This window comes from Zosterops lateralis, assembly GCF_965231275.1.
Source record: "Zosterops lateralis genome assembly, chromosome: Z".
NCBI lineage: Eukaryota > Metazoa > Chordata > Aves > Passeriformes > Zosteropidae > Zosterops > Zosterops lateralis.
This window is the reverse complement of record NC_139800.1, coordinates 51,200,343-51,220,885: the sequence shown is the minus strand read 5'-3', so window position 1 is coordinate 51,220,885 and position 20,543 is coordinate 51,200,343.

Below are 20,543 nucleotides of genomic sequence, written 5' to 3'. Positions count from 1 at the left end.
TAACAATTACTTACGGACACTCCTTTACACCCAACATACAATTCACTTTTAATGATATGGGAAATCAAGAAAACAAAGACCTGCATTTTTGAGGTGTGGAGAACTCTTGCGATGAAAACCATTATCCTAATATGATCCACCAAAAATTTTTTGTTTTGGTCATAGGAGTAGTTGCTATCTTGTTAGCATGCACATAATTAAAAATGAAGCTTAATCTACTCACATTCATGTTTTCCTATATCTGCTAAGAATATTAGCCTATGTAATTTACCAGTGCTGGACACCAGCTATGTCATTATAAACTAAACTCTAGTTTGAAACTTGATCTTCAATAGATAGCTAAATATATTGCATTAGTCATTCAATAATTCTTTTTTAATAGTTTTGGTTCCCTAATGGGAAGCTCAACAATAAATACTCAGCATCTTCTTACTTAAGGTAGTTAGTACTCTCATACTGCCACTAGCCCAGCACTATCCTGTGTCCCAGAACTGTAGTTCTGTTCCTTGTAGTAGATAAATTGTCTTCCTAATGCTGAAAGAACTTCAGGCATGATTAATTTTTTTTGACAATGTGATTAATTATGTAATGTGCACTAACAGACATTATTTAAAAAACAAGACAGCATCAGTCTAGAAAGCTTTCAATTCTTGTTTTTCTTTCACAGATTTCCCTAAGCTAGCACTTAGCCTCACAAACATAGGCAGGGGAATAAGATGTCAGATTGTGGCAAACATAGCCCTTCAGATAATATGCCTGTTTTCTTAATTAGAAAAATATTTTTAAAAATTAACAGTAATTTAATTAAAAGGCACTTCAATTAGACCTACATCCTCACCTCACTCCCCCCTTATTAGGGAAACCAAAATATAGGACTTTCCCATACATGAATTTTTTTAAGAGGAGGAGAAATAGTCATACATAATAGATAAGAGAACAACCATTTTCTTATCATGTGGTAAAGGCTATAACCATCTCTAGGACAAATAAAAAATCAAATTTATTACACTTTGCTGATGACTATGTATCAAATTAATGAAAGCAAATATCTCAGTCTTATCAGGTATAGATTTCTTGGGAGATATTCTGTCGTATAAACATAAAATCCATAATTATGACCTTTAGTTTCGCTCAAGCAATCAGTCAGCAGTTTCACATATCTGCTGCACAAAGAAACTTTAACCTCAATTTTCATTCTGAAACAGTTGGTTTTTGTTTTTTTTTTTTTCATTGGTTGAAGGAGGAGGAAGTAGAGGAGCGATTTTTATGGCAATATTAATTTTATCTTTTATAATTATATCCACATGAAAGGGTCTCTTGCATCTGCCCTCACAGTCAGGAATATCTGCAGCTCCCAGCAGACTGGACATTTGCTGACTACAATTGAGCCACTCTATTTCTTGATTTCAAAGTTGCCTTTTAGTAATATACTTATCTGTTGGAAACCAGATAGAAGTCTCCCAGGACCCTGTGCACGTAGGCTAAGAGGCAGAAAAGAATGTAGAGGCTGATTTAAAACCTTCAGAGAAACTAAAATACTTACATCCACACAGACATGAGTAGAAATGTAAGTTTTAGTTTTAAATGAGTAGAGAATATTTTAAGAGTCTTAAGCAAATAAGAGACTATATTAGTTAGTAAGAAAAGCCCTAGACCCTAGTTTAAAGTCCAGTGGCATTACCTTTTACAAAGTTAACTAAGTCCTAGACATAATGAAAACATAATGTAGCAGTGCTAGCATTCCTAGATAGAACAGACAGAACTATGTACACAGAATTTGTGTAAGAAATTACAACCACTTTTGTACATCAATGTTAGGCCCAGATAGGTCCAAGAAGACAATAGTAGGAACGTATTTGTAAATGATTGGGTAAAAAAAAGAATAGAAATGCACTGCTTTGAGAATGCGAGAGATCATGGATGGATGCTGTTGCTGCTGTTGCTGCTGCTAAGGCTGCTAAGGCTGCTGAGAAGGCTGCTGAGAAGGCTCCTTCTGCTTGGGATATGGGGAATTTATGCCAAACAGCTTTGCAGAACAGCATGAACTGTTATCCTTTGAGCTCTGCCCACATGATGTTGGAGTCCAGGGGATTCCTTTGGTCACCCTGGAAGGCCACAGACCTCGGCAGAGAGGTCTGGGACCCAAGAAAGAGGATTTGAATCCTGGTATGGGGGGTCTGGGGTCTGTCCAAGGGCATTGTAGTAGACCCTGGCACAGAGCCCAGGAAGACACAGTCTTTGACTTCAGTATGTGGAAAAAAGCTTCTAATATTGAGAGAAGAATTACAAGTCACAAAGATGTGACAGACAGTAGTGTAATTTATCACCTGGTGGAAAATTTTGTAGTTTTGGGGTTCTTAGAATGGAGGTGAATGGGGGACAAGATGGAGGATTTAGGGTGGTACCCTGGGTTCTTCTTGTTCTCCCTTGGCATCCATCTTCTGCAGTGACAATGGCACAAAGTAGTTTAAGGAGATTGGGTCAGAGTAGAGGTGACCCTTTTAGTGTAGGTAATAGGCATTGGCACATAATTGTAAATAATAAATACGTAATTTTCTGTATAAGATAGCAGTGACCTCCCACTCCCATCAAGAGGGGACTCATGCTGTGTCTGAGCAGCACAAGAGATCTCAGCCGGGCACAGAGAAAAATGTAAGATAAGAAACAGTAAACAACACAAGAAACCTTGAAAAACAAGACCCTGAAGACTCCATTTCATTCTCACGTCTGGAACAGGCTTCTCAGAGGGCAAAAGACTCTATACCACCTGAATCTCAGGTGAAAAACCAAACCTGAGAACATGAGACTGATTTATCCATTCAATAAATGACTTTTACAACAACCCAGCCTCTTTAGTCTTCTATGAAGACCCATTTAGCTCAATACTAATCAATATGTATTTGCAAACTGTTGTGATTATTGCTCAGGAAACATGGCATCAGCTGCAACTATGGCACCTCTTGAAAGAATCTCAGCCTTACAATAGATTTGCAGCACAGAAATGGTAGTAATCTGTCATCCATTACTGTACTTCCCTTAGCTAATTGTATTACAAGACATAATAATAATAATAATAATATGTAATGTGACTTCTGTGCATACAGACCTTATGTCTGCAAAAGTAAGCATAACAATGTTAATATCAATGTTCTCTTTCCCACTTATCTTCTCCTTTATTTTTTCTAGAATGGAAGCCTAAACTGCTGAGGTATTTGATGGTCTTTCCCTTACTATTTTCACTAGGCTTTTTCCTCTGTTGTTTTTTGGGTTTTTTCATTTTTTGTCTCCATCCTCTACAAGAGATACATCCATCAGCAGTATGCTTAATACATATTCCTTTAGATCTGGGGGCATAAAACTGAGATTGCTCCTGGTGACTGGTAGAAACTATCACAATATTGCATTCTTGGTTATCTGTGTGGGGAAATCTAAGGTAGTGATATACAAATTCCTATTACATAATATATATATATATTCTATTTATTTAGATAGACCAGTATTTATCTGGTATATCTGGTTTTGACTGTGCATGTGATGTACAGCCAGAATCATAAACAGAAAGTACAAATTAAGTCCTGACTACAGTCAATAACTATCAATATGCTGCTAGAATGACTTGATTTCACCTGTCCAGACCTTTTGATCAATCTGAACACTTATTAATGCTGCCAGGCAGCAATTTCTGATTTGTTTGCTCTGTCAGCTGGCGTAAATGAATAAATTGTGTGAGACAAGTCATCTTCTCTTATATCCTTGCTCAGAAAAATGCTCACATCTGAGTAGAAAAGTAATTTCAAAACATTTTTCACTGTTTCTTAAATGAAAAAACTAATTTTAGTTAAGGAACTATTGTAAGAGTTAGCAAAGATGTGAAATGTATAAAACTGATAAGAGAACGCAGGAGAGAAGGAAAAATGGGATGATGCAAAGGTCTGCTGTGTCCTTCACTTACTCTTTGAGCTGTGGTCTCAGGTATGTAAACATGTGTTATGTTCACTTAGTTTTGCTGACAGAAAGCATAGTTGTTAAGGTCTGAGAGACTTATCAGAGAGAGACTTCCCTCCCAGAATCAAGGTGCAATAAGACCATATGCTGAAGTCAATAGTATGGATTTTATTTAGCAATAAATGTAAGGTAGGCAGAGATAGAAAGAAATATAAAAGTAGGGTAAGAAAAGGAGTGAGAGAAAGACAGAATAAGTAGAAATACTAACACCCTCCTGTGTATGCAGATGAAATTTTGTTGGTCCATTTCACCCTGGCTTCTCAGTGGTGGAGGTCCTGACCTAGCTCAAAACTTCTCAACATTTATACATTTCAGCAAACAAAGTAATTGATGCACCTTGGCTACATATTCTCCTTATCTACTGGTTGATTTCTTCCAAGTCAATTAGTCCTATGGGCTGTCTTTCTCTTTTTTAAAGTGGGTGGGCCTCCCATCTTTATTCTGGGGGCTAAGGCCTCCTGGCCTCCTCCCTCTGGACCCATCAAGAGCCAGCCTTCAGCATATCTCCTGAGGTGGTTGTCCTCCAGCCTTATTTGCTTCACACTAGATCTGAGATATTTGGATGATAGCACCAGTTTTATCTTATCTCAAGTTTCCATTAGGTAGCTTAACTCACAGTCCAATTTCCCAGAATCCAGGAGGCATGTTCTGCAGTGGGGGCGGGCTTCAGTAGAGCAGATGAGCATTTGCTTCTTTTCACATTTTGCTACTGCGGGAAAAATCCTTCAGTGATCTTAACAGTGTATGAGGTATTTTTCATCTTTAAGTCTCTTGCAATAGTGTCCCTCAGTTTGCACGAAACCACTGTGCTGTCTTCATGTACATTCTTTAGAGACCGTGGGCTGAAACCTATAACATCTGAATTGTCTCAGCAGGAATGCTGTGCGGCGTCTAGTACCTTTGGGGAAAGTGCATCTAAACCTAGGGAAGACACCTAAGAGTCTGATTCTCCAATCAAATTTATTTATTTACTTATCATTCACAGATTAAAAGACTACCAAATACTGTCCAAATCAGTATTTTTTAATCAATTAGAACTTAATAATCCCTTCATTAAGAGAGGATTGCAAAAAGAAGCACTACACTGTCAAGGAAAATACGAGATTTTTGTGCTAGACAGTGTTGCCTATCATAATGTAAACATGCAACAGAGTTTGTCACAAAGTCCACACAGTAAATTATATAAGTATATTGATTTATATGATTATTTACTTCAAAATACCAGCACAATATTTCTTATACTGTGAGATCAAGGCCACATCCTGTTCTGATTTGCAAACATATAATCATAAAAAAGTATAGTCTATCACCAAAATATTTAAAGTCTAATTTACATGTTTAGTTAAATATTTCTGATTTATTCTATTTCAGTGAGATGTTTTACTGTCCCCTTTAAACAACTGTAACTATATGATTGATTGCTGTGAATAATGAATTATGTAATTCAGTCAAACTGAAAATTAGCTAAGGAATTTGAAATACTACTACTTCTTTTTGGCCATAAAGTGATGAAAGGAAGTATATTTCATTCTATTTTGTTTGAAAAGACAAAAGTTCCAATATTTCCAAGAGGGTCATGCATGCAATTATTAAAGTTAAAATAAGCATGAATCAAAACCCAGAATACTCATATGAATCCTTTTACTCCCTTCCTAGGCATTGGACTTTGTCTCAAATAAATTAATTTAATTTGAGGATTTTTCTATAAAACAGAGGGTTGTCAAGAGGGTTATCAAGAGCAGAGGTAGAGTTCCATAAAATTTTCTCTCTGATTGGAAAAATTTGGAAGATCAAAGTGAGATTATTCTGCATAATGATAAATCACAGGTATGCTAACAGAGAAAAGTAGGAACTGTCAAAGGATTTTCTGAAGGGCTGACCAAGTCTCATAGATGTTAACTGCTCTGGAGGCATGGGGTAATTCGTGGAAGAAGATTTTGAACTATTGCCTCCTTTTCTGGGATCACATAGTATATGTGGTCTAATAATAAGTGAATTCAGAGCACCATACTTGCTGATGCAAAAACAAACAATACGTGACTATTATATGTTGCTGACAGCATTTTATAGAAACATGAATCTTCTTATCTTATTAATGTCTTAAAACATAATTTTTGAATTTTGGTGTTGTTAATAAAGCACTACTTTTTTTAATTCTCAGAAAGAAATGTTTCTGTGGAAACATTCTTCAGAGGAAATTTATTGCATTTAACTGCAGCTGCAAATTTTCTCCTCCAATACTATAAATTTCCTCTAAATGTTTAATGGTTTATAACTGTAATTATTCTTGTGTGCCAACATTAAAATTTTAAAAGTTTAATTTGGAGACTATTTGGAGAAACTAATCTTTTTTACAGCCTCATAAATAGTTCCTTGATGAAATGAACAGAGGCTCAGCATCTGCCCGAGATGAATACAAATGACATTGCATAGTATCTCACTTGCAAAAACGGGGCAAATGCTTTGATGTCTCAAGTGATCAGCTAATTCTATGTGCAGCAATAGATAGATAAATATGGTTCACTCAAGGTTTTATCACCATTTACTGTGAAAGACTTCAATTAGAGAGTCAAAGATGATGTAGAAAAGGAAAAGGTCAATACTCACGCAACAGAGATAGTGCACCACAGGATAAAAAAGAATGCTAAGTCAGCAGCTATACTTCAGACATAGCAAGTGTGTTTTAGCTAACACACTAGATGTGATTGGAGCTATGGTTAAGAAAATATATATAACTAATATAGTATGTAGTCTGCAAATGTGCATGGTTCTGACACCATTCTGAGTTTCAGAAAAATAAAAGGAGGCTATTGCAATTAATAAATTCTAACACCTAAACGGTAGAGAAAGACAAAGACAAGGGAAGTGTGATTAAATTTGCAAACTTTTTTTAGGACCTGACCTTGGTTTTTGTGAGCAGGCCTGACTCAGCTGCTATCTACACTCTGATGAAGGGTGCAGCTACTTGGAAGAACCATCACAGAATTGTCATTCTGGCCAAGATGACTTCCCATTGCCTCTTCTTTATATTATTACAAAGTGACGTAAACATGCTTCAATGCATGAAATGCTTTAGTGAAACTCGCAGTATTTGTAAAGTAGAACTTGGTATTCTCAAGGAAATCTGGAGAATTTTATGTAGTTTTAAAACTTCAGGTAGATTATTCCCATTGCATTATATGTACATACAAATTAACATAATTCCTAGATGGTCCAGTTGTGTTAAATGTGGAATGTAGCAATCACCTCTCAAAAAGCATTCATCACATATTCAAGGAATATGAGAATTAATCATATGAGAATATGAGAAAATAATAAATCTTAATATGTTTAGAATTCACTGAGATGAATAATAATAATAATAATAATCAGATACTATTACTGCTTTTTTAAATATATCCTCAAATTTGAGACAGTGTATACCAAGAGGCATGAAAAGCAGGTCTAAAATTTAATGACCTTGTATTTAGTCCAAATGTTAAAATATCTGAAGTGACCAAATGTAGTTTTCCTGAGGATAGACAAAAATCTCTGTGAGTGCTGCTTTCCGATGTCTTCCTTAAAAAACAATGAGAAAAACTTGGTCTAGGTATAAGCATTTTTTTCTTGCATTTATTCTGATTGGTGAATATTTTAGTGAGAGTAGTCTATTTAATAACTCAAACCTCTCCTTTTTATTTTTTAGCTGTGGACATTATGCCCAAATAATCTAATTTCACTCAGTCATAAAACTTACAAGAAATAGTTAGAAATCAAAAAACAGTCCACTAACAATTTATCCTATTGTCTTATTGTCTATCCTATTGTCTGATGGTTACAATGGATAAGAGAGGGAGAGCCATAACTGGAGAGCCAGATTATATCTTTCTGACCACCATTCTTAATATGCTGCACAGGTATATCTACAAGTGTCACAACAATTCAAAAGCAACTCTTAAATAATGAACTGAGACTGTTAGATAATAATTCTATTGTGATTCACAGGTTTCTGTGTGAAAAACAAGGAGCCAAAACACCACATCCCTGAAAGACACCCTTATTGCATATTCAGCTCCAATTATTTCATAATTACTCTGAGCAAATAAAGCATTTCCAGCAATCGCCTATTGAAGTAAAATGAAGAATACAGTAATTTTTATTCAGGGTAGCATCCTGTGAGATTTAATAATCCATAGAAGCAAGATGTACACTATTAGACAGAGGTAATTCACAAAAGGAATGAATACCACAGCTTTTGCAAATAAATATTTGCAAACCTTTTAAAATCTAGCCTTGACATGTTGATAGTGTCTTCTTTGTGATGTATTAGACAGGTAGAAAGATCAGAAAATAAGCACAAGTGTGGGGATAAAAAGGCAGTGCTTAGATTAGAAGTATTCTCTGTAAGTGAATAGTGAAAAGTATATTGCATCAATGTATTTTTTATTATTTATCATGGAAATAATAGCAGTAAGGAAATTGAATAAAAAGGAAAACACAGGAAAAAAATTTATTCCTTAAACAAATTACTAAATAAAAAAAAAAAAAGTCTGTAATTCCTGCTAATCTTAGTCCTCAATATGGGAACAACTGGAAGTAGTCATTTATCTATATGGAGAAGCCTAGCATTTGTGGAGCCCCTTCTCTTTTTCATATTTTTGAAATTTTACTAACAGTGCTAAACTACAGATGTTTTTCCAATCTAATCCTTGCTATCTCATAGCTCAAGGCCTTTCAGTTAAAATACTTGGTTCTTGGTAAGAGGAAGAGTGCTCTCAGAAAAAAGGATTGAGCAAAGAGGGAAGAATGGGAAAAATTGTCTTTACATGACTACTTATTTTATTTCCCTCAGACAAAACAAGGCCTCTTTTTTCACTCAGCTTATACCTCTTGCTCACAGGGTAGCTACCACTACCTTTAGCTACCACTAAAAGGAGTTAAATAATAAAAATAAAACAAAAATTAATTAAATCTCAAGAATTTTTGAATATGAGAACCTGCCCTATCCGAGGTAAGTGCATTCTTTTTACATGTTCGATCTGTGCAAAACAAATTTCTATCTCAGAAGCAATTTTTGCAGCCGTGATAGCAATGAACAAACCCTGCTACTCTGAAAAAAAAATGCTCAAGGCCTAGCAATGTATGTGATTGTATTAAAAGCTGTTCTCAAACCAGAAAAAGACCAGAAATCTCATATTTACGCTTTGGAGCACTAGTTTACACCCCATCTCCAAAGTAGATTGAAAATGAAGATAAAATCCTTTTTCTCAGGGTGTTGGGCTGCAGTTGACAAAACAAACTGAAAACCAATATACCACAACATCATAAATGCAAAGGAAATTTCAACCACAAAGTAGCTTAATACTGAAAAATGGATTTCAAAGATGGAGAAGTAAATGCACAAGAATGCATACTTAGGCAGGAAAACAGACATCTCAGGAGAGTGACTTGGTTAGTGGGAAACTCATGACACAGCTCTCACACAAAATGGCAGCACATGAGTGGTGAAAGGGAAAAGATTCAAGGAAAGAACTTAGTTTCACTTGAGCTTTAACTTTTTTCATACCATCCCTGGATGCCTGCACAGCATTTCTAAGTCTGGTGGGAAAAGTTAAGGACAAAAAGAGCTTCTATCTCTACACTCCAACTGGATTGTACTCCACTGATTACAATTCCCTGAGCTCTGACATTCAGCTAATTTTTGATCCACCTCATTGTCCATTCATCTAATTCACATTCCTAAGCTCACCTATGAAAATATGGAGACAGTACCAAAAGCTTTGCTGAACTCAAGGTAAGCAACAACCACTACTCTTTCTTGACCCATTTTGCCATGTCATAATGGAAAGCTGACAGATTGGTAAAGCATGACTTCCCCTTGGTGAATCTATGCTGACTAATCCCAGAAACTTTTCTTTTACAGGCTTGGGGATGACCTCCAGAATGATCTGTTTCATCACCCTCCAGCAGTGGAGGTGAGGCTGACTGGCTAATACTTTTTCATGTCTTCTTTCTTAGACTTTTTGAAGATGGAATTAACACTGACTTTTCTTCAGTATTTGTGCACCTCTCCTGTTCTCCATGATTCTTCAAAGATGATGGAGAGGGCTTAGCAACAACATCTGTCAGCTCCCTATGCACCTGTAGGGTATCCTGTCAGTGCCTATGGATTTATGGGTATTAAGTCTTCCTGGCCAATCTCTAAACCAAATCTACCATGAGAAGTCCTTTTTTTAGTCATTCTCTCTTACCTTTAATCCCTGAAGACTGACCTCAGCAGTAGAGACTGAGGCAAAGAAATCATTCAGTCATTCTACCTTCTCTGTGTCTCTGTCATCAGGACACACATCCGATTCAACAGACATGCCCATTTTCACTAATTTTCATTTTGCTGCTGACGTAGTTGTAGGAGCCCTTCTTCTTGTTCTTGATATTCCTTAAAATATTCAATGTTAAGTGAGCCCTGATCTTCCTCTATGTACCACTGCATACTCTGGTGATGATCCTGTAGTTCTCCAAATGGTCTTCCCCTTTTACCAGATCCCAAGTGTCAGACTTCAGCAAGAAAGGTGTCCCATGGGTCTGCATTTAGGAACTAATTTCAAGGAAGAGAGCAATTAGCAATGGATTCAGTTAGGGCGTACTTGCATGGGTTTGACACGTACCAGTCCATAGGAGTAGATATCCTGCATCCAAGAGTGCCAAATGATCTGGAAGATGCATTCACAAAGTCACTAACAACTTTGAAGTGTAGTGAAGGTGTGTGAAAATGGAGAGAAAGAAAACACTGCATCTATGATCCAAAGTGGGTGAGAACACAATGCTGTTCAGCTTCACATCAGAGTAACAAAATCATGGAGTGAATCACAGAATCACAACATCATTTAGGTTGGAAAAGAGAGCCAAGATGATTGACTCCAGCCTCATGCTGGTCACTACATTGTCAAGTAGGCCAGGACACTAGGTGCTGCAAGCAGTCATTTCTTGAAATCTCTAGGTGTGTTGGCTCCAATGCCTCATTGGGCACTCCATTCTAATGTTTAACATCCTCTTCTGAGAAAAAAAATCCTTCTAATATCCAGTGTGAACACTCTGGCACAGCTTAAGGCTATGTGCTCTTGTTCTGTCACTGTCCCAGTTACCAGGGATAAGAGGCCAACCCCCACTAGGCTACAACCTCCTTTCAGATAGTTGCAGAGAGTATTCACTTCCCTCCTAAGTCCCCGTTTCACCAGACTAAACAACTTCAGGTCCCTCAGCGACTGCTTATTGGACTTGTGTTCTAGACCCTTCATCAGCTTCATTTTGATTCTCCAGACACAGTCCAGAACCTAAATGTCTTTCTTGAGGTGAGGCACCCAGAACTGGGCACAGGACTCAAGCAGTGGTCTCACCAGAGCCAGGTACAGGGAGAAAGTCACTGGCCAAGTCCTGCTGTCCACACTATTGCTGATACAAAGTCTGGATGCCATTTGCCTTCTTGGCCACCTGGGCACACTCCTGGCTAATATTCAGGCATGGCTGACCAGTGCCCCCAGGTCCTTTTCCACAGGGAAACTTCCCAGCCACTCTTCCTCAGCCTGTAGCATTTCATGGGATTGTTGTGACCCAAGTGCAGAACCCTGCACTACCCCTTTTTTGAACTTCATGTCACTGATCTCAGTAGATCAGTCCAGCCTAACTTGCCGGAGGTGCATTTCATCCCCCAATCCAGACCATCAATGAAGACACTAAACAGAACTGGCCCCAACACTGATCCCTGGGAAATACCAGTGGTGAGCAGCCCCCCAGCTGGATGCAGCACCATTCACCACCATTCTCTGGGCCCAGCTATGCAGCCAGTTCTTAATCCAGCAAAGAGTGCTCCTGTCCAAGCTGTGGGCTGCCAGCTTTGCCAGGAGAATGCCATGGGAAATGTTGTCAATGGCTTTGCTGATGTCCGGATGGACAACATGCACAGCCTTTCCCTCATCCACTAAGAATGCCACCCTTGTCATAGAAGGGGATCAGGCTGGTCAAGTAGGATCTGCCTTTTCTGAACATGCTGCCTGGCCCTGATGTCTTAATTGTTCTGCATGTGCCATATGATGACTCTCAAGATGATCTGCTCAATAAATTTTGTGGGCACTGAGGTCAGGCTGACAGCCCTGTAGTTCCCTGCATCCTCCTTTCATGCTTTCTTGTGGATGGGCATCACACTGGTCAACCTTCAGTCACAGAAGAAGTGTTGGGGTGTTCATTGGAAGAACCAGAATTTTATGAATCCTGAGCTTTGGTGGGATTAACCTGGTTGCCCTGCTTCAGAGGTGGGTTGCCACAAAAAACATCTTAAATATATGCACTGCTTCCTCAGATACAACTTTTTGTGGTCTGATGTCAGAGTCCAGGGGATTCCTTTGGTCACCCTGGAAGGCCACAGACCTCAGCAGAGAGGTCTGGGACCCAAGAAAGAGGATTTGAGATCTGTACAGGGGAGGTTGAGATCTGTACAGAGGGGTTGCAGACGCTAGCACAGAGCCCAGAAAGACAGTCTTTGACTTCAGTATGTGGAAAAAAGCTTCTAACATTGAGAGAAGAATTACAAGTCACAAAGATGTGACAGATAGTAGTGTAGTTTATCACCTGGTGGAAAATTTTGTAGTTTTGGGGTTCTTAGAATGGAGGTGAATGGGGGACAAGATAGAGGTTTTAGGGCGGTACCCTGGGTTCTTCTTGTTCTCCCTTGTTCTCTTCTTCTGCAGTGACAATGGCACAAAGTAGTTTAAGGAGATTGGGTCAGAGTAGAGGTGACCCTTTTAGTGTAGGTAATAGGCATTGGCACATAATTGTAAATAATAAATATGTAATTTTCTGTATAAGAAGGCAGTGACCTCCCATCGAGGGGGGAGTCGTGCTGTGTCTGAGCAGCAGAACAGATCTCAGCCGGGCACAGAGAAAATTTTAAGATAAGAAACAGTAAAAAACACGAGAAACCTTGAAAAACAAGACCTTGAAGACTCCGTTTCATTCTCACGTCTGGAACAGGCTTCTCAGAGGGCAGAAGACTCTATACTACCTGAATCTCGGATGAAAAACCAAACCCAAGAGACTGATAACATCGTAAAAGTACTACAGAGGGAGCAAATTTTTAAATACATAACATGCCTTAAAACATGAGAAAAAGAGGGCAAAAAGGGTCTTTTTTAGACCAAAAACATTGTGGTCAAACAGAGTATATTCCTCGAGCAGTCCAAAATAGCATAGCAGTTAGGACTGTATTTTTAAAAGTAAGGCGTTCCATTGTTTTTCTTCCATTTTCCTATAAACACACTGAAATAGAGAAGAGACCCTGAATCTTCTGTTGATAAACCACACCACTAGTTTAAGCCATACCTGTTGAACACTGTGTATGAACACTTCACTACAGTGAAGGTATAAGTACACATTATCATACTGTTTTGAAGACACAAAAATGAACACTTATAAATGTATTTGTAGTTTTCAGAAAATAAGCAGCTTGATTGTCTTGAAGGAATTCCAGATGTCCAAAATGTGGGTTGAAGAGTAAGATGAGGATTTAACCTAGGTCTGTATCCTCATCCCTCTTCTTTTAATGAAGGTACTGTGCATCAGCACATCAATTGCACAGTGGATCAGTGGCTTCCTAAAACTAGCAGGCTGGACAATTATCCTGCCTAAGATAAGCCTCCCTTTCAAGGCCTAGTGTTCTTGCACTATTTCCCACACTGGATTAATTTTTCTGTTAGTACAGTTTTCACTGAAGTAAGGGAATATTATCCAGATATAAGTGCTTGCAATTCTGAAATTAATGCTACTTTCAACTCCTCCACTTGTCCTGCTGCTCTTACTCATGGTAGGATACGTAGAACAGTATGTGATCTTACATACCATATGCTCTGAAATAGCAAGGCAGCTTATATGTGGCAAGAAGTCCTCCTTGCCTTGTGGCATTTCAGAGTGCTGTGCTGAGCAAAAAAAGAGGCTGCTTTTCGGTTTTTTATGTTCCTGAAACTAAATTTCACACTTCTGATAGCAATTAAGCCCCAAAAATTAAAGAAACAACTTTTCTTTTTTTTTCCAGATTCAATCCTCACTCCTACTCCAAAAAATTGCATGAAGAGATTTTCTGGTACATGTGGATTCAGACAGACACACCAAACAGTTTTGGTGAGTTCAATCTTTGTGCATAATATAAAATGCTTATTGTTGGTATTTTGGAGTGTAGCTTGAAAAACATCCAAGTTTGGGCCAATTTAGAACATAAAACCCCACATTATATCATTGTTAATTCTAACAGAAAAAGTCTATATCTGGATCATCTTTCTTTCTTAATTCACTGGAGAGAGTTTTGCATTTTTCTGTTTCTGCTTATCCCCTTACATGGGAAGAAGTGAGGGCTTTGATGGTTCAGTGGTCTAAAGTGTCCCAAAGTGTTTTTTACTTGTAGAAGTAAAAGAAAGGTTGAGTATTCTCTGATAGACCATAGAATGAGATCAAATCAGTGTAATATGACTGTGTATATTCTCACACTTGGAAAGTTGTCCTTGGTCTTGCAGAGCTGAGTACTGGTGGTGCAGCTGCAAGAAATTTATCTTCTACTCTTACAAGGCCAAATGGGAAATCTTTGATCACTATCTTCAGATAACAGGGAGCATAGTGTTTTCTCACTAGGACTGGAGGAGAGGTAAGACCAACATCTGTGTACAGTCAGTATTTGGGTTGGGCTCAGGCTTTTTAAATTAAAAAAAATAGAACAGTAGATGTCTACACCTTCAGGAAGTAGTCTGCAAGTGAGGTTACTTAGCTGGGGACAGATTTATTAAACCCAGTCATCAGTATTGTGCCTCTTTTCCAAAACATTGACAGTCATAAATCATATATAAGGCAGTTGTATGAATGGAAAGTCACTGAGTGCTTTCTTGGAGTCTCATGTTTCTGTATTTTGTGTTTCTGGCTAAAATTACTTTTGCAGGAATTGATTTTAATATTTGAGTAATTCATACACTTTTCAATTAAGGTAATAGGTGCCACATAGTTAGGACTCTATTCTTGTAAAATTTTAAAGAAAGGCACAGAATTTTAAAGAATTCACTTTTGCATAGAGTATGTGACACTGAAAGACTGTTGATTTATGTGCACTTCCCATTCCAGCTTGATTAAAGTGGTTGTAAATTCACCTCAAATGAAGTAGCCTCATGTTTTGGGTTGTTTAGTGATGGCAATACAGTAGAAAGAAAGTTTCTGCTTCTTGTCAGACTTAATGTAGTTTGAGGCTTTGGAAGAACCATTTGGTATAAGTCTTCCCCAGAAAAGATTAAACCTTCCCCAAATATGGAGAAGTTCAGTAAATGATTTAGTTGCTCTGGGTATCAGTTTCACTATTAGTTTCTTTTTTTTCAAACTTTTCATAACATTTTATCTTCTGCAATATCTGAAGATAACCACAGACAGCCAAGTTGGGAAGCCAAGATAGAGAATTTTTTCCATATTTATTAATTTAAATAAGTGCATAAATGGTGTGATCCCACTACATGTTCCTACTTCTCTGACCTGTTCCCTTCTGTTATTTCTTATCCTTATTTTTGATACTCTGGTTTAAATTAAATAGTAATACAACAAGTGGATGTGTGCAAGGGAAGAGAGCTCTCTAAGGGTTCACATATAACAGCTCTTTATCTGTTGAATCTGAGAAAACTTTGGTATCTTGTTGGCTTTTGTGAAATTTCCCCCAAGTTTCCAAGGATATCCAAGCCACAATGTGTTCATATATTTATGAGATGTATATAGAGAGAGAGATGATATGGATATAGATATATTTACCCAACTAAACCCTGTTGAGTTTAGTGATTATTCCAGTGAACACAAAGGTGATAACATAAAAGTGACATTGACCGACGACATCTAGCAGTGCATGCTGTGTTTGGGAGAGGGTGAAAAGTCAATTAAAAATATACTGAATTATAAAGTTAGTATTATGAGGCTATATTTAACATTAATTAGGTAGTCTATAGTAGATTGTGAAACTAACCTGACTAGGGTTTACATGTGTGCTCAGAACTACTAAATTTTTCAAAAATCTTTATTGAACAAGAGCTTTTTTCAGTGTACTCACAATTATGAACTTTTAGCCAATGTCCTTCTGTCTTTCTGTCTTTCTTTAGCCAATATCTGATCCTAGAAAGGACCAGGATTCATGTGCTTCTCTCATTCTGCAATTTCCTTCTCTTTCTTTTCTCTCTCTCTATTTTTTTTTTTCGTTTTCAATTAATTTAAAACAGCTAAGACTCAAAAAATTCTTGAAGTGTTGGTAATTCTCTCATCAGTGAGGCAGAACCAGCAATCTAAAGTGAAATCTTCAACATAATTACTTTAATCTAATCCTACATTTATGGTTTTTGGGAGGAGTCAAATCATACATTCAGTAATGAAATCACCACTAAACTTAAGAAACTATGGAAATTTTTATTTATAATTTCCTTAAAGGCATTTTGCTGATTTTTTTCCTTTTTCTAATTAACTATAAATACTAGTGTAGTCCCCTTGCTCTTACACATTTTTCTATAAATAATTAACTGGGAAAAAATAAAAGTGTTCCCTTCTCAGAAAAATCTTTTTAAATGTAAGGGTCATATATGAATGTAAATTATATAATTCCAGTAGGCGTGCAAGTTCCAGTGGGACTCACACCTTAAGTGAGAGCAAAGTTTCTAAGTCAGCTCTTAGTTCTGTTAATAAATGTTTAAGTGCACAGGGTTCAATACAACCAAGAGCTGAGAATATTATGGATACCACCTGAACAAGAAAGAGCAGAGAATGAAAATCTTAAGTCCTAAGGAACAGAGCTTATGATAATATGTAACTCTCTCTTACATTGGGTAGGCATTTTCTTTTACTCCAGTTGAAGCTTGGTACATCTATACAGTGGAATTATATCAACACATGAAAAATAGAGCACAGCTGTGCTGTATTCCTGAAATTTAGTATAAAAATATGAAAGTACATGTTACATCAAATAGCAAGTACAGTTGGTTCAGTCTTATTTATTACCTAAAAGTCACAAAATCTGCAACTATTCTGGATGTTCTAACAACACAACCTTCAACAAAGAGAAGAAGAGAGAGGGAAGCACCCCTTACTCATTCTGAAGTCATAGTTCATAATGCTGCAGCATGAAGTTTCTACCACAACAAGAGTGTATATTGTTGAAGAAACATTTATGTAATTTTTTTCTCATTTTAGAACCTTAAATGACCTACTAGGCACCTAGTATTTCTTTCAGATTGTTCCAAATAGATCTACTCATTACAATTTGAATAACTATTAAATATCTGCAACTTAGTAGAAAATTATTTTATAGTTGTTGAAGTGAGCTCTTTCAACAAAAAACGATAAAGACCTAATGTCAGCAAATGTGTCATGATATGTGTCAGCAAATGTGTCATTCATTTCATGATACTATATCCTTATGTAGGAAGTGATAATTACTCTGTGTATATTTATTTTTTTAATCTGCCTGAGGGTGAAAAAAATGGGTTGTAATCTTTTCTAGTGTATTTAAGTGGTACAAACCCCCCTAACTTAAGTGCTACCACACATAAAGAAATACTTTTCTGCAAGAATTTTTGGGAGATTCTTTGTTTGAATTGAATGCTGTTGTGCATAGAAGACATGTTAGCAGATTGTACTTAATATATCAGTTTGGATGAACACAGCAAATAAGGTCTCCTTCCTATTATTAGCATTATTGCAATCCAAATATTTCACGGAAGTATAGTTCCTTGCTTTCTTGGGCTATATTCCCAGAACGCAGAAAGAGCAGAGATGAGCATACCGAACAGATGATAATAGTACTGCATTTGGAAAAGTATTTGAGTCCAATAGTAGGATTGGCAAAAGTAAGCTAGTGGAGTTTTGCTGGTATGAAAATAGAATATCAGATGTATTGACTCCCCATTTTTGAAATAAAATTTGTTTATTTAGTAGTTTCTAATGCTAAACCTAACTGCTAAACCAAACGGAAGTGTTAATACTTTGCATCCTTCACAAAAACTTAAACAATTCAGAAATGTAGATTTCACAATGGATGTTGTTGTCCCTTTTCTTTCTCAATTAGTAAAAGAATGTATGGAAAAAAGATACTATAAATTCGCAAACTTGCAGTGGCGATGGTGTTCAGTTTCCTTAGGAAAGTAATTTAATATCTTATTTTGCATGGTCTAGCATATCTTTCAACAGGATGACAGATTTTGTTGTGTCATAATGGCATTCCAAGTAAAATTTCTTCAGCCTTTTAAGACACTGCAGTATGATGGTAACAAGAATTATATGTAACAACTCATAAATATGTATTTCATATCTATTGTGGCAATTTTTTTTCTGAGACATTAATTAATCTTCCTCTCCCTGCACCTAGGGATATTCTTCATCTCTAACCCTATGCTGATATATCCCTCACACCTTTTTTCTTTCTCTCTCTTTTTTTTTTTTTTCTTTTTTTTTTCTTTTTTTTTCTTTTTTTTTTTTTTTTTCCTTTTTCTCTTCTTTCAGTCATCTGCCAAGCAGCACCCCTGGGTCCTTTTCCACTGGGACACTTTCCAGCCACTCCTTCCCCAGCCTGTAGCACTGCATGGGGTTTACTCAAGTGCAGGACCTGGCACTTGGCTTTGTTGAACCATAAACAGTTAGCCTCAGACCACTGATTCAGCCTGTGCAGATCCCTCTGCAGAGCCTTCCTGCCCTCCAGCAGGTCAACACTCCCACCCAACTTGATATTATGGGTGGACCACCCAGTGGATAAGGAATTGGCTGGATGGTTACAGTCAAAGACATTGCAGTCAATAGACATTGCAATCTCCATGTCCAAATGGAGACCAGTGATGAGGTCCATCAGTTCTATTTAACATCTTTGTCTAGGACATGACAGTGGGATTGAGGACTTCATTAGTAAATCCATAGATGACACCAAGCTGTGTAGTGCAGCTGACATACCAGAGGGACAGGATGCCATCTAGTGTAAAATTAAAAGGATTTTAGTGCTGGACTTTGTGTGAACCTCAAGTTCAACAGGATCAAGTAAGTCTTGCATGAGTCCAGGCAATTCCAGAGATGGATATAGGCCAGGTGGGTTATGAGCGATCCCAAGTGGATTAAGAGCATCCCTGTGGAGAAGGACTTGGGAGTATTGCTGGATGAAAAACTTACTGTGAAACAGCAATGTGCACTCACAGCCCAAAAAGCCAAACATGTCCTGGGCTGCATTCAAAGCACTGTTGGCAGCAGGGAAGGGAGGAGATTCTGCCCCTCTGCTCTGCTCTAGTGAGACCCCATCTGGAACCCTGCATCCAGCTCTGGTGTCTTTAAACACTGGTGTCTGCTGTCTCCAACGCAAGAAAGACATAGATCCACTCAAGCAAGTCTGGAGGAGGATCATGAAGATGATCAGTGTGCTGGAGCACCTCTCATATGAGGAGGCCTAGGGAAAAGAAGGCACAGGGAAGTCTTACAGTATCTTTATAGTAAAGGGGGCCTACAACAAAGATGACGAAGGACTCTTTATCACAAAGAGTCTAGATTAGGATGAGGATAAGAATTTTAAACTGGAAAAGGGAAGATTAATGGTCATAATGCTGTGTTTCTTTAATAAAATAATTTTCATCATAATACGTTTATAGAAGGATGCAAGATAACATCAGCAACTAAACCAATAAAAAAAATCAACTGCTTGGAAGTCCTAAGGCAAACAAGCCATGCAAATATTGAATGATCACAATGTTTTCTCTAGAGTCTAAAACACAGCCTTAAGCTGGCAAATTTCATACTGCAATTAGAAATTGTTTACACAACTCCATATGAAGCTGAATTATATTTAACTTGAAAATAAAATTAACTGAATATGTAGGCAACTCCATTCAGCTTTTCTAGATAATACTTTTAGGACTATTTTGGAGATTTCCTTTCCTTAAAAGGGTAACAGAGAATTTCCAGTATTTCAGAAGCCAGAACTTTACCAGAAAATTCATTTCCAAATTGCAGCACATAAAAAAAGATTTTGCTATTTGTTTTGATCTCTATGTTTCAAATTCAGCAAAGTCCAAAAATCCCTGTTCAAATGCCTTTGCAACAAATTTTTTGTCTCGTTCAATATGCACTTAAGATACTTTAATGAACCACAGACTACAATACCTGAAAAAACTATGTAAAAAAAATCTCTGTCATGATGACTAGCAAATTCTGGCAATAGAAGCCCTCATTCAAAGAAAGTAAAAGTAATTTATCCTGCCATTGGATTCTGCATTTCTGTTCCTGTCCTCTACAAAATTTTATTACAAATACTGGAATATTGCCAAGAATTTTTATAATGAAAGACTGTAAAAACCTAAGGCATAAGTTTTTATTGGTGTGGATTTTGTTGTTGGTGTGGAGTTTGGGGTTTGGTGGTTTTCTTGTGGTTTTTTGGTTTGGTTTGGTTTGGTTTGGTTTTTTGGGTGGGTTTTTTGGTTTTGGTTTTTTTTTTTTTTTTTGAGGGTTTTGTGGGGTTTTTTGTTGTTGGGGTTTTTTTT